The sequence below is a fragment of the Solanum lycopersicum genome, chromosome 5 (assembly GCF_036512215.1).
Source record: "Solanum lycopersicum chromosome 5, SLM_r2.1".
NCBI lineage: Eukaryota > Viridiplantae > Streptophyta > Magnoliopsida > Solanales > Solanaceae > Solanum > Solanum lycopersicum.
This window is the reverse complement of record NC_090804.1, coordinates 55,514,873-55,530,710: the sequence shown is the minus strand read 5'-3', so window position 1 is coordinate 55,530,710 and position 15,838 is coordinate 55,514,873.

Below are 15,838 nucleotides of genomic sequence, written 5' to 3'. Positions count from 1 at the left end.
GACGATCTTGACGAAGCTTGACATTCTTCTCCTTTCTCCTCTTATCTCCTCTTTTTTCCGATCTATCAAAACCCTAACTCTATTGGTAAAAGTTTAAACTAATCTAATAATACACTTATTTAATAACAAACATTGAACCAAATTAATTAGGTAAGGAAAAGACCAAACTACGCCTTCAAAATTCGGATATTACTTCCCGTATTTGAACAACCCAACTTCCACAGGCATGACTCATTCATACAAACTTGAAATTGCACAAACTCGGCATCTTTGGAAAGACTATTCCAAATAAATTACAACCATATCTGGAATCACACCAAAATTATCTTGATCTAGGAATTAGGGACGTTTGAAGTTGACCAAATTTCACTTTTCCTAACTTAAACAAATTTCAAGATTTTTTCATTATTTCCAAAAATGACTATTTCTATTTCTTTGCTTATTCTTAGATGTTTCTAATTGCGAGATGCTACAATATATCGCCCATGGAAATATTCGTTTTCGAATGAGATTATTCTTACTAGGCTAAAGGTGGTAACATTAGGTTCAAACACCCAACAGGAAAATGTGAATAAACATGCGAACTTATTAGTCATTACTAATAAAGGATTAGTAACTCAGTTAGGAACTTCTCCGGACTCAAAAAGATTTCGATATTCTCTTCTTCATATCTTCCTCATCTTCCAAGTAACTTCCTCAAAAAACAGGTTCTTCTATAGAACTTTGACTGATATTTCTTCCTTAGTCCTCAACTTGTGAACATGGTTGTCTAGGATTTGAACAAAAATATCTTCATTAGATAATATATATTTGATTACAATATATTTGATTGATATAATGAATGAAGGTTCTCCCATGCACTTCTTCAACATGAAGATATGCAACCCCGAATTAAACGCTGCTAACTCATGTGGTAGTTACAATTCATAAGTTACCTTGCCAATTATTTTGTAAAATCTATAAGAACCAACATACTAGGGACTAAGTTTCCCCTTCTTACAAAACCTCATAACTACCTTCATGGGTGGAAGTTTCAAGTATACCCAATCACACAATCAACCTTGATACCACATAACACTATCTCTCCTTTGTTTAAAAGCCAACACTTTTTGTTTATGAAAACGATTCAAGCTATAAAGAATCTTGGTCATGCTTTGCTTTTTATTTACTCACTACTTTCTCAAGGCATCGGCACCAACATTAGCCTTAACTAGGTGACAAACAATACACATTTCATAATTTTTAAGTGACTCTAACCACTTAAATTTTAAATAATTAAGCTCTTTCTTAGTGAACATATACTGAAAACTCCTGTGATCAGTGAACACATCCCCATGAACAACATAAAAAAAGTAGGTGCCTTATTTTCCAATAAAATACTACAACATCAAACTCTAAATCATTGGTTGGGTAATTCCTCTCATAAAATTTCAATTGTCTAAAGTCATAAGATATAACATGGACATTCTACATTAACACAATAGCCAAACTAACGCTAGATGAATCACAATACACAACAAAACCTTGCTTACCTTCTAGTAAGGTCAAAGACGAGGCATTAGCCAACCTCTTTTCCGATTCCTAAAAGATTTTCTCGCAATCTTCAAACCAATTAAAGTTAATTGTCTTCTTAGTAAATTTGGTCAAAGGAGACAAAATGGAAAAGAATCTCTCTACAAACCTTCTATAATATCACACCAAGCCTTAGAAACACCTAAGATCAGTTGGACATATAGGCCTAGGACAATTCGGTATTGCCTCAATTTTCTATGTATCAACTCTAATTCTATCACTAGAAACGATGTTGCCCAAGAACTTCAAAGACTCATGCCAAACTCACATTTAGAGAAGTTGGCATACAACTCTCTATCTTTCAAAGTTTGAAGAATTATTTTAAGATGGCTAGCATGATCTTCCTTATTCCTCAAATAAGTTAGAATGTTATCAATGAAGATGACAAATAAAAAATCTAATTGAGGCTAGAATAATCTATTCGTATGGTCCCTGAATGTTGCAGGCACATTTTCAAACTACAGGACATGACCAAAATTCACAATCACCTATATGGGTCCTGAATGCTTTCTTTGAAATATCACATTCCTTTATTTTCAACTGATAGTAATTTGATCTGAGCTATATTTTTTAGAACACGAAACACCCTAAAGTTTATCGAAAAGATCAAAAATTCTTGGAAGATGATAGTTATTCTTTATGATAACCTTGTTCAACTAACAGTAATTTATTCATCCTAAGGAACCATCTTTCTTGCTTAGAAATAAGACTAGAGTGCCCTAGGGTGAGACACTTGGACAAATGAAGCCTTATATATAGATCCTTTAACTACTCTTTATGCTCTTTAAACATTGTTGGTGCCATTATATATGACAGAATAAATATTGTAAGAGTATCTAGAAGAAAGTCTATACTAAAGTCTATCTGTATTTCTTGAGGGACTCTATGAAGATAATTTGGGAAAATTTCTTAAAACTCATTTAATAGTGAAACTGAAAGAATAGAATGTATCCCAATGCTTGAGTCATTAACTAAGACTATGTCATATATATACCCCTTGAATACTAACTTCATTGCCTTAAGGTATGAAATGAAACGACTCTTAGGCACTGTTAGAGCTTTTTCAACTCTAAGACTAACTTATTTGGGAACTGAAACTTGACAACTCGAGTTATACTAATGACTAAGGCATAATAGGAAATGAAGCCAGTCCATACCTAGAATGACCTCAAAATCTACCATGTCTAACTTAACTAATAATCCATGGAACTCATGTGATTGATGGAAATGGAACAATCACGATAAACTCTTTCTACTAAAATAGAATCACCAACAAGTGTGTAAACATTTAATGATACACTATGTTGTTCAAGAATAACATAAAAATTCATAGAAACATAAAGACTTAAAAAAAATTTAAACTCACCTCTGGGTCTATCGAACCATAAATAGTAAATTCAAAGACTTAGATCATACTAGTAACAACATATAATGATTCCTTTTTCTATTAGAGAATATTGATACCATACAAGCGATTTGTTCTTTCCCCAAAACTGGAAGTACTAGTTGAAACTCTTTCTGGTGGAGCAATTGAAGCCGACTGGTTTTATTGCCAGGATTTCCACTACCCTGCCCACTCTTAGGTCACTCTTTCATGAAGTTACCCTCTTGCCCAAAATTGAAAAAACATGTTTGTCCATCACGACACTTACCTGAGTGGTTTCTACCACACCTTGAATATGCATGAGGCTTACTCCCCCATGTGTCATGCTATCTTGAAGATAAACAAGATTAGCTCTGAATTTCAGAGTATATTACTCACATCTATGGTTAATGAAGTAATAATGGTTAATGCTCCCTACCAATGTTACCCTATATGAATCTGTGATTACATAATGTTAGGAGTCTTGAATGTAAATATGGAAGTTATCTTCTCTCCTAAGCAAAATTGTGATGTGTGGTCAATGCATGTATGTGAATTGTGGTCTTAAGAGGGTGGCTGCCTCAATGTAATTTTGATATCAATTATGTGATTATGTTAATCAACGTACACCCACTCACACCGCATGCATGCTTGCAAGTAGTATAGGTTCATGGTGTCTAAAGAAAGGATATTTTCCTATGAACTAATGTCTACTACTATGCATGTAAAGTATATGTCCATGAAGTACGTTATGTATCCCATAACTATGATGTCTTTATAGTTGTACTAGTATGGAAAAAAGTATGGGACCACGTCTATGAATTGCACATGTGTTCCTTGATAGGATAGTTCCAAGGTTGTAATATATGTACATGAATATGAATGTATGAGTATATTACGAATATATCTTTTATGCTATGATTTAAAGAATATGTTATGATAAAATATGTATACATGGTGTCTAAATGTATTTATATTAAAGATTGCTCTGTAACAAGCCTAAAACTTGATATGCTAAGTTATGCTTAATGTGTCTAGAATGCCTACGATTAGATTTGGTTCACAAGGATTGATGTGCGTAGAACCAGACCGCTGAACCCTTGCGACAGCCAAGCCAACTAACTTGGGGAGTTATTTGATCTAGGAAAGGTTGGTTTCAGCCATGTACGGCCCCTGAATATGAAGATTTACCCGGATTAGCCTTATCGGACTTTAAAAGGGGAAATTTTAAGTTTGGAGGGTCTAGGGGTAAAATGATCTTTTTTAAGGCTAAGGGTAGTATCGTAATTACCCTAAATATGTAATTAATTCATAAATTCATAAGGTGGAGGGAAATTTTTGGGAGAGAGGGACGAAATTGGCCTTTGAGTGAAGTCTTGCTCCACCTGGGTTCGAACCTAGGTGGAAGCAATGATTTAAATTGTTTTCATTTAAATTGGTAAATTAACTTAACTAATAAATATTTATTAGATGACTTAGTAAAAAGGAAAATCACTTTTTTATTAAAGAATTGAAAGATTCCTAGGTTGACTTATTCCCAAACTAAAACTCATAATCCAAGGAAAACTCTCATTTCTCACGTCTATCTCCTCAACACTCACGATCAAACAATTCTTTTTATCATGTTCTGCCTAAACAACGTAAAAGAACAGAATCATAACCAAAGTTCTTCACACTTGAAGAACTCACAACGAAAATTACAACCAAACAACTAATCAAAAACGTCACGCAAGAGGGAGAATTATTCCGGCGAATTGGTCTTGAAGTTGAGGGAATTTGGACGTGATTTTTGGAGAATGTTTTGGGCAGCAAGTCAAGGTTTTAACTACTTAAAAAGGTATGGGTTTTCTTAATCTTGCTTACTTTCCCAAGAGACCCTTAGGAATCACATGAATCTACTCCGAAAACCTGGGGTGTTCCCCTTTACATGTTCCCTGTCACTAGCTCCCATCGATTTGTAGGTTGGGTATGATTTCTTGTAGAAATTAGGGATGTAATGTATTTTCATGTTGGTTAAGTTCATGTATGTATGTTCGGAGTAATGTGAAAGCTAAGCATGTTATCCGAAATTATGGTTGTATTCTTACAGGCACAAATTTGTATAAATCGTGATGTTCATATGAAGTATAATGGGACTGATTTGAATGGAAATTATTAGGTAAATGAATCCATGATAATGCACCTAAAGATTTACTAAATTATCCATGAATTACCCTAAAAACTAACATGTAAACATTGATGAAAATTAGCTGAAAAACGTGCAAAATTTCAAGAATCTTGTTGATGAGTTTCGACAAAGATAAGTGATGTAAAAATGATAATTGGATTGCAAACTCTTTATAGAATGTGATCTTAAAAATGCGCCTAAAGAACTCCCTAAAAAATACTCCAAATGTATACACATTTAACATGAAAGTGGTAATTAAATAGGCTGCAAAAATGTGATCAAAATTCAAGCACTTTGATGTTAGATTCGGTAAAGTTAAGTCAATTAACATGTTATTAAAAAATGAAGAAAAATAAGTGGGTTCACTGAGGATCGAACCCGTGATCTCACCTTGTTAAAAGACATAAAATAATGTGAGTTAAAAGAATGTGGTAAGGGGGATTCTAACCGTGACATTGGCTGGAAAATGAATCTGTGAAATATAAATAAGAGGACCGGGGTTCTAACCCACAACCTCTTGGTCAGACATAAGGAATTAGAAATAAATAAAGATTGAGGCGTGTAGGAATAGAACCTACGACCTCTAGGCTTATTAAGGGAATTAAGAGAAAACTAAAGTAAGGTTGTGGGGATCCAATCCCATATCCTCAAGGTCAACTCGAAAAATTAAAAAAAAGAAAATAAAATAAATGAGGTTGTGGAAAATCAATCCCACAACCCCTCGGTCCCAAGACAAGTGAATAAGAAAGAAATAAAAATAAGGAAAAATGAAACGAAGATGTTGGGGCTCGATCTCGGGTCCCCAAGCCATCTAGATCAAAATAGAATAAATAAAAAAGATGTATGTGTTACCAAGTGATTGGAAACCAGGTTCCCTTGCCAAAATTCCATATTTATATATAAGTCATGTGTAAATAAATATTATAAAATAATGTTTCCTACATAGATCGAAACCGAGATCTTCGCATACATACAAGAGGCATAAGTCTTGTACCACATAATATTAGGAAGATATGAACAAACTATGAATGAAGCCTCATGGCTTGTATGTGAGGACACATAACTCTAGCATACGTTTAAAAGTAAGTGAGCCTAAGATGTATGTGATAAAATGCTGTAACCCTAGAAGGGTTAAGTAAGAGTGTGAAACACATTAAATGGCCAAGTGCATTGGCATATGATGAAATGAACATTCACGTGAGGGGTGAGTAATTATGAAAAGCAAATGTGTTAAAGTTAATGAATTAGGTTACAATATGATAAGAGGCTAATGGGAAATATGAGAGTAGTCTCAAATGAGCCTAAGAATTGTTACCAAAACTTACTCACCTATGAGAGTGTAAAGCTAATGAAGAGACCAGTCTCTATGAACACTCTAATGAAAGTATTGAAGTTAATGCATACTTAATACTAATGATGAGATTGAAATCATCTAATGAGATATGATGTCCTTATTCTATAATTCAGCTTCCATGATGAATGAGTTTAATGTAATGGAACTTTATATTGAGCACCGATAGACTAGCTATAAAAATTGATGCATTCCTTCGGCAAGGGCGGAGGTTCACATAAATCTCATGGAGAATTTCCGACATGATGGGTATGGGTCTCCTTATATCTCCTAATCTTCGAACCTATAGTGCCAATATAGGGATCTGGCAGGGTTCAATTCCCATGTACGCTAGCATTTTTTAGGTCACTTTACCCAGTGATTCCACCTCTTTTCGGTGTGAGGAAGACTGGATTTCATGATGCTCATATGGTCTATGTCAGTTACAGTTAAAGTTCCCCATGAATGAATGAGGCCAGCCTCAAATGATGCACATAATGATATGAATGATACCGAAGGTGTTAGGATAGGATAATCAATAGGTGAGATAGACTTAAGTAATGATGATAGGTAATCCATTGCACATCAAACCCGATGAAAGTCTTAAACTACATCCTAGGTATAGCTAGTGTTTACACTAGCTTATTAATGTATGAAATGAAGTACGTATGAATGAATGAAGCAGCCTCTCTGTTTGCTAAAGAAGGCTCCCTAGTTGAGGTCCTATATGTTGAGCCCTCAATTTTCGGAAGTCTTTATGTCAAGTCTATGATTCCAAAGTTTTATTGCATATGAACGAATAATTTTAAAGATGTTATGTCTTAAATGCAATAACTTATGTGATATGTGTAACACGTTATGTGTTGTGTGCAATATGAAATGTATGATGATGCATGTTACTCTCATGGCATGACTTTCCTAGTACAAATTTTGAAGTTCCACTAACTTTCCTAATCCAAATTCAACAAGTCGACTAACATGACTTTCCATAAATCATGCTGTTAGGAAAGAGGTATTCTTACACATCCATGTCCTTTATGTGTGCCTGCATATAACCATACTCAGTACAAGTGTTTACTAATCCCATACAATATAAACTTTTACGTGCTTGCACATGTGTACTTTAGAGCTTACGGTACGACATTGCACCTATCAAAACGTGGATCTTACATTCGTACTTGGTAGGCCCTCATGCTTTCAAGGATGTCCACCTTTATTATCTATCTTAGATGTAGGCTTTATCTAGTGGAGCATGTTCCACTAGTGTTTCATTTCCCATTTCATTTCGGACTTTGTATTGGTGTCATTTTGGCAATAATACGTTTAATGCAATTATGAACTGCTTCTTTTATTTGATTATCTCTATATTATCTCAATATTAGATGCTTATGATGTTAAGTACAATATTATTCGCGTGAAATGAGAAAATAACAATTTCAAATTTTCTGCTAAAATTAACCTAGATGAAGTACGTATGATGTATGTAGGATTGCCTGCAACCTCTGAGAGGTCAACGACGCGGGTCTCGTCTAGGGTCTAGATTCTGGTTGTGACAAAGTTGGTATCAGAGAACTAGGTTAAATTTAAAAGATAAGAAGTTCATATCAACCACATCAAGTAGTTTCTGAGTCAAGGTAGCGATGCGCACCACTAACCTTAATTAGAGACTACATGATGCGTAGGAAAATTCCCTTCTTCTGATCTTATCGTGCCTTTCCTAATGTCTAATTATCTTGGTGTTATGAGAGTGTCTAACATCAATCGTTGTTGTTTTCAGAGTATTAATAATAGGAGAACAATTGGTCAAAGGAGACGAGGAGCAGCTGCTGGGGGCAATCAGGTTCCACCCCAGGCTCCAGCTGAAGGAGTGGTTATGCCGGTTAACCCTGCTGGGTTGATAGATGCAGAGTACGGGCATCTCTGGCCCTGATGTCACAGTTCATCACTATGAAGTCCCAGGCCATGACTGACCATGTCAACCGGCAGAATGTTCAGAGGGAGAACCCACCTGTTCTCCATAAGGCTGACACGCAGAGAGACTTTAAGAAGATAAATTCTCCTATTTTCACAGGGTCTATGACTTCGGAGGATCCTAAGGAGTTTGTGGATGAGGTGTATAAGATTTTGGTTTATGGGGCCCACAGATACTAATAAAGCAGATTTGGCTTCCTATCAACTCATGTGTGGTTATGGGGGCCACATATACTGAAAAAGCAGAGTTGGCTTCCTAGTAACTCAAGGATTTTGCACAGACTTGGTGCAAGATGTTGCAATATAGCCGAGTTTTGGGCGAAGTTCCGGTAACATGGGAGCTGTTTAAGACAACCTTTCTGGAGAGATTCTTTCCATGAGATATGAGGGAGGATAAGGTTGAGGAGTTTATCAACCTTAAGCAGGTATCCATGACTGTCAGGGAGTATTCCCTGAAGTTTGTTAAACTATCCAGGTAATCTACTTCCGTTGGATGTAAGAACATGGATGAGATGAGAAGGTTCCCTAAAGGAATCAACAGAGATTTGGAGGAGGAGTGTCGGTTTACTATGCTCTATGATAACATAGACCTCTCCAGGTTGATGGTGCATTCCCCCCAGTAGGTAGAGGAAAGCCAGATGAAGAGAGGCACTCGTGATGCTAGGAGGCCTAAGCCTGATGATCAGGCAGGTCTTGTCTGGGGTCTATATTTCGGTCGTCACATGCTCATATAGTTAAACCTATACCCTTGTGCATGAATGAAGGGAAGTATGAACATGTGTGGTCTAAGTGTGTTTATGTGAAAGGTTTGCTCAGATATGTATACACATATGAAAACATGTCCATTTATGTGTGTACGATGATCTAGTCAATAATGGGGATCTTGAAAGGTGTTCTCAAGGGTATCCTAAACTATATGGTGCTTGAATATGTTGTGTCAATGTTAAAGGTTTTATCACATGATTTAGGTTTATAAAACGACACACTCATCTTTGATCTATGAGCTAAGCATATGGGGAGTCAATCTCTTAAAGCCTACTTTTAGAAAGTAATTATTAATAAAGGCTTTTCAATAAAGGGAACTTTACCTAGCACCGAGTGAACTTGAAGATGAGGGGTGCCCCTTCTTATTGTGGGAAGAGTTGTTCACCATACTCCGCACGAGGTTGATAACTACAATGACCCATTTGGCATAAACAGGGTTTCCATATATGCCTCCAAGTTTCATAAACTATGTTTGCCCCGTAGGATCTAGTAAGGGATATCACCTAATATGCTAGGATGATGTTAATCTTCTACTTTGACAAGGTAGAGAATGTTCCCTTGGTGTAAGGCTCTACAACACCAAATTCCATCTTAGCACCCATGGTGTTAGTGTCGGGTAATGCTATAGTTTCCCAAGAGTAAAATGGACAATGGAAGTGAAGTAATGGATCATAACTAGGATAAGCTAAGGGAAGTTTCTTAGTATAGGTGAGGGTATGGAACTTAACCTATACATTGCACAAATAGCTCTTGAAAGGAGTTCTGTGAAGGTGTCCTAATGTATATGATTATTTTTATGTCCTTATGCATGACATTGTAGTGTTTTCTACTTGTTGTAATGATATGGAAACAAATATTGGAAGGAATTGGTTATGACCCGTTACCTAACCGTCTGACCTAACCCGTTTGACCTAACCCGTTATGACCTAAACAAATTTGGATTGGATTGAATCTTGACCCATTTATTTTATGCAAAAATTACTGAAATAAGCGTCTTATGTTCTCTTATTTTCAATATTCCCTTATATTTCTAAAAATCTCTAAAATCCTTATTTCTTGAATGTATTCGAGAAAATATTTAATGTATACGAGCTACACATTATGCATCCAGTTTATTTTATAATGTATTTGTGATAGTTTTTAATGTATCGAGCTACATATTATGTATTCGATATATATTATAATGTATCAGAGGTACTCTTTACTATATTCGAGCTATATAGTATGTTTCTGATTTGTGTTACTTTTAAGGGATAAATATAATTAAAAACTAAAGAGTGATAGATTATAATTTATATTAAAACTATGTGATTTCTACAGAGGCATGACATGATATTGAAGGGTGTATCAATCTGAAACATTAGATTCGTGATTTGATCTATAATAGAGTCATCACTTTCCAAGACCCTTCCCCCATAGGGGAACGACCATCAACATGATCGAAAGATGTGAATATTGGCTCGCAAATGGGATGAAGCAATTGTCAACTTACTTATACAACACTGGCCTCATTGACAATAAAGGCCCGTTTAGAGTTTTTTGTAATAACTGCACCTCCTCATACATTTGCTTTGGAAATAGAATGAAGTAATGAAAAACCCAAAGAAAATTTTGTTGTCCAGGAAGCTAAGTCATAAGGGATAACATGTTCTGGAAGCTGCTATGACTTGAAAGATCTAGCTCAAGAAACCAAAAAAGATCTATCATAGAAGGTATATATGAAGAGTTTTGGCAAAGAATGCAGCCTAAGGAGTATTCCATTGTCAAGCATTTGGAGAAGACTCTAACTCAAATTTATGTTTGGGCTCTACTAATAAATTTTAAGTACCACCGAAAAGCACTATTAAAGGCACTTGACGATGCATATATACCTATGGAAACAAGTTTGGAGAATTCAACCACTATTGTAATTCATGTTATTTGGAATCATCAAATATCTTTCCAGGAATAGGAGTTGTCACTCGAAGGAGTGATGCACAACCGTTCCTTGTATATCACGGCCAAAATGCACGGACAAGTTTATAGCTCGATTATTTATTGATAATTGTTCAGGACTCGATATCTGCCCATTATAAATCCTTACTCAGCTAAATAATGATGTTGGAAAAAATTATAAAAATCGCATGAATGTGAGAGAGTTTGATGGTGTGCAAAGAGAGACAATAAGGGAGGTAGACTTATGTATCAAAATAAAGCCCGTAGAATTTGTCAATGAGTTCCAAGTGATGGGTATATTTACAAGATAAAACTTATTTCTAGGAAGACCATGGATCCATAATGTTGGAGTATTCTTATCCACACAACATCAAATTTTGAAGTTTGTCTTGGAGGATCATGAAATTTTCATCCATGATGAAGGGAGTGACCGTAGTTACCACAATTTTTCCATTCCCGTTATTGAAGATTTTTGTCGAGGTATTGACTTTCACATGGTGGAGATAACGAATGCTTATTTTGATGATACGACACCACAAGCACCAATGCCACTAGTGTATAATATGTTAGCCATGACTATGCTAAGAAGTGGTTTTGAGCCTAAGATGGGTTAAGCAAGAATTTAGATGGTATATACAATCGTCTTCCTATCCCACTTACAAATTTCTGGTTCGGCATATGTTAGAACCCTACAGAGGAAGAATTGGTTGAAGCATAAATAGGGAAGAAGCATGATTGTAATATATCAAAGCCTATGCCATAATTGTACAAGTCATTTATTGCTAAGGCTTTAGAGCCTGAGATTATGGTGTAGTAGAAGGGATGGGAAGATTGTTTAATGAAGAAGAATGTGATGTGATCTTATAAGAATGCACCACAAGGCTCTCTAGCTAATATTCCGGATTTGGAGAGATGCTAAATAATTTTATGGCCAATCCACTGGTGATCCATCGAATGGCTTGGTAGACAAAGACAAGATTTGAATTTTTATTTTTGAAAATTAGTATTTTTCCAGATGAGGGTTGAAATCACCATTTATGTCACTTTATTTTTCATCATAATGTTTAAAATGGAAATGACTCATAAATCATGACTAAATTTTGTATGCCTTTCCCAAATTCCAATGAAATCCTCGTTTATTTTAAATAAATCAACTTGTCTTTGCGAATCATTCTCTAATATGTACATTTATACTCTTTCTATCTAACATAATTGATTTATTGTTCTTTGCATTAAAAATGAATCTAAGCCTTTCAATGTCATAACATGTCACGAACACAGTGAACCGAGTAAGGTCAATAAATATGAATGTGAAGAATATGAAAAGGACTCCATAATGCCTGAACATCTCACTGAATACTTGAGGCAACTTAAAATGATATAAGCCCAACCAGGACGAGACGGAGATTGTAAACTTACGAGATAACGAGTTGGCCAGTGTCCATTTTGCAGCAACACAAATAGAAGAATTGGTTAAGCTACTCAAACAATACATCAATGTGTTTGGTTGGTCTTATGATGATATGCCACGGTTAAACACTAATATTATTTCCCATAAGTTGTCTATCAATTAAGAGTATTGTCTGATAAAGCAGAAAACCAGAAAGTTCAAGCCCGTTATGAGTTTTAAGGACAAAAGATAAGGTTATGAACAAGATCAAATCAAAGGTTGTTGAAGTGACCAAGAATCCCACATGGATGGATAACATTATTCCATTGCCAAAGAATGATGGAAAACTCAGAATATGCATAGATTATTAGGATCTCAACAAAGTGAATCAAAAAGGTAATTTTCCCTTGCCGAATATCCACATACTCATCGACAATTGTGCTAAGTATGAGTTGCAATATTGTGTCGATTGCTTAGCGGGATACCACAAGATTTTAATGGATGAAGAAGATGTAGAAAAAAAAACTGATCATGTAAAAGCAGAATGGTACTGGAATATATAGTATATCGATGTGAAAAACTACATAAAAGTAGGTACATATACAGAAAAAGCAACAAGTATTCAGAAGAAAACAATTTGAAGAATAGTAAATGAAACCCATATAACATCGTTCAAGCCATCTTTCTGAATAATCCTTAAAGATGGTAAATGCCTCTATTTTAGGGAGAAAATTATGTTTAACATGGTAAATTACTCTATCTCTCCATTTGTATTATATTTTACACTAAATGAGTTTTATCTCAGTCATTGTCGAGAGCATCTGCGAAGATTAATACTCAAATCAAACCACATGTGTGAACGATATAAAAAAGGATGCATCACAAGATGGAACTATTTCTTAGCAGCAAACTGGTACATAGTCAAAGAAGGAGTACCAAACTCTTTCGGATACGAGCTAAAGAGTGACTTTAACCAGAATCAAAACTTACACCAATCAAAGGGCATATGGGATTTTCTTTTAGTTTATCAGTTTTTAGTTTCGTATCCAGAAATATGTTGGTGTTCACTGGAAGCAATTTTCTGATTTGAGAGAAAATACACCAAGAGCTTGGGAAATGATATTTGTGTACGTTCTTTCTTATATGTTTTAACAGCTAAATTCATGTCTAAGAGATTGAAAACCTCTTTCCATACTCGACTTACTTGTCACTCATCCATATTTGAAGCTTATCTAACATAATAGTTATTTTTTTCAACCGATCGAGTCCAACTACAAATAGCCTAATTTCTAATATTTAAGGATATGTAGGCGATCTCAATGTTGAAAACGTATGATGGGTTTTCGACATGCCATTACTTGCCCATTTTTTATAATGTATGGGGGAGATATGCCTATCGGAAGTTGAGTTTTTGAAATAAAGAAAGTCTAAATCCAAATTTAAGGAAGGGCAAACTAGTCTTTTCACCAATTAATTTTTTATTTCATTTTTAGGGGTCAATTGGGGTAAAAACAAGTTTAAGTTCATATTAAAAAATCAACATCACGTTTAGGGATTGGAGAAGAGAGAAAAGAAAAAGAAAAGGGAGAAAAGTCAAGGATTCGGCAAGAACGTCAAGGTTTAACTTATGGATTTCGTCAACGATGATCCCTATCAAGGTATGTGAGAATTTTACTGTTGGGTCGGTTCACACACAAAACAATATTACTTCAATCCTTTGATTCTTTAATTGGTTGGATTACAATAGTGATATTCTTGAAAAACATGGTTACATTCGTGATTGTTGAATTGTTGATTGCCTATTGTTTCTTTAAATCATAATTCTGGGTTGTTTTTTGAGTTAGATTTATTGGGTATTGTAGCTAACAATAATCCTAAGGGTTTGGGAAAAGAACTATGGAGGTTTATGCAATTTAGAATAGAAAAATGAGAGAAGAAAAATTGTTCAGACGCATCTTGGTAGCACCAGGCATTGCGCGCCCCATTTACGCTAGAGGGCTTAGGGCAGCGCGTGTACAGTACGCCAGAATGGTGCCTGAGAACAAATGGTCTCGCGCAGCGCGCCCCGAACGCGCTGAAATCAATGTTTATTTGCCAAATTTTCTTAGTTCTGTCCAACTAAGACCTTGTAAGGTGTTTTAACACTGCCTAATCATTATAACTACTCCAAAACCACAAATTTACAACCTTGAATCCATAACACTTCAAATTTAAGGGGAAGTTAGATCCAAGTCTAGAAAACACCTAAAGTCCTTTCATGAAGTCTTTTGCAAATGCATTAAACTTGTTTTTTCATAAGTCATTAAAAGCATTTTAAGTGTATTTTAAATACTTAAGCTCTAGTTCAGTTCAAAGTAAAGTGAAGTATTCCTTCAAAGCAGTAAATGGGTAAAAATCAGTTCTAAAAGAACTTAAAATGTTTTCACATTTACAAAAAAAGGTAACTGAATTTTCCAAATAGTCTTCGGGCTAGTATCAGTTAAAGAAAATAGCTTTCGAAATGAAGCAAGCAGGGAACTATTATTTCCAAGATAGCCGTTGAGCTAAGTATTTTTAGCACTAAACTCACATAACAGAATCGGTATGTTTTTAAAACCTAAGAGCAGTATATTTTTAGGAATAGTATTTAGAACCAATATGGGGGAGAGTTCAAACAACTCTCATATCCCATAAAGAATGTAGCCACCATGGGTAGAGAAGGGTCATACTTTTTAGATGAACCCTTTTCACACTTAGACTAGTAGATCAATTAGACAGTTTAGGTCTTATACCTTTAGTCGGGTATAAGATGTACTGGCAGCGTGGGGTTGATAATTGTATCATTATTGTAGCTCTTAAGTGATGGTTATCGATTATAGAAAATCCCACATAAGTTAAATTTATATAGACATATCAATTATTTGTATTCTCACATACATTACAGAATTATTTGTACCCTTGATTACACTCAGAACCTACAACATTTTTTGAAACATACTTTTTTATATGCACTTTCTTTTAAATTGTGTTACATTGAAATGAGTCAGTATTATTGAGTCATATCATTCTTGAGTTGAGAAGAGTCAAGGTACGTTTTCCTTCTTACTCCTTTTAAAGCTTAAGTTGTTTTAGCATTTCAACTCGCATAGTAGTACTTTCAATATATTGATACCAGTTGGTCTGCATCGTATCATGATGCAGACGTAGGTAACAAGGATCAGTTCATCCAGCGCCTCTTTGATCCAGCTGAGCACTCAGAGTCAGTGGTGAACCTACATTCCTTTTTGGAGGACACATTTATTGCTTACATTCTTCCTTTTTTTATAAGAGGTTTTGGGGTCTTTCCCCACATCCATATCAATTGTA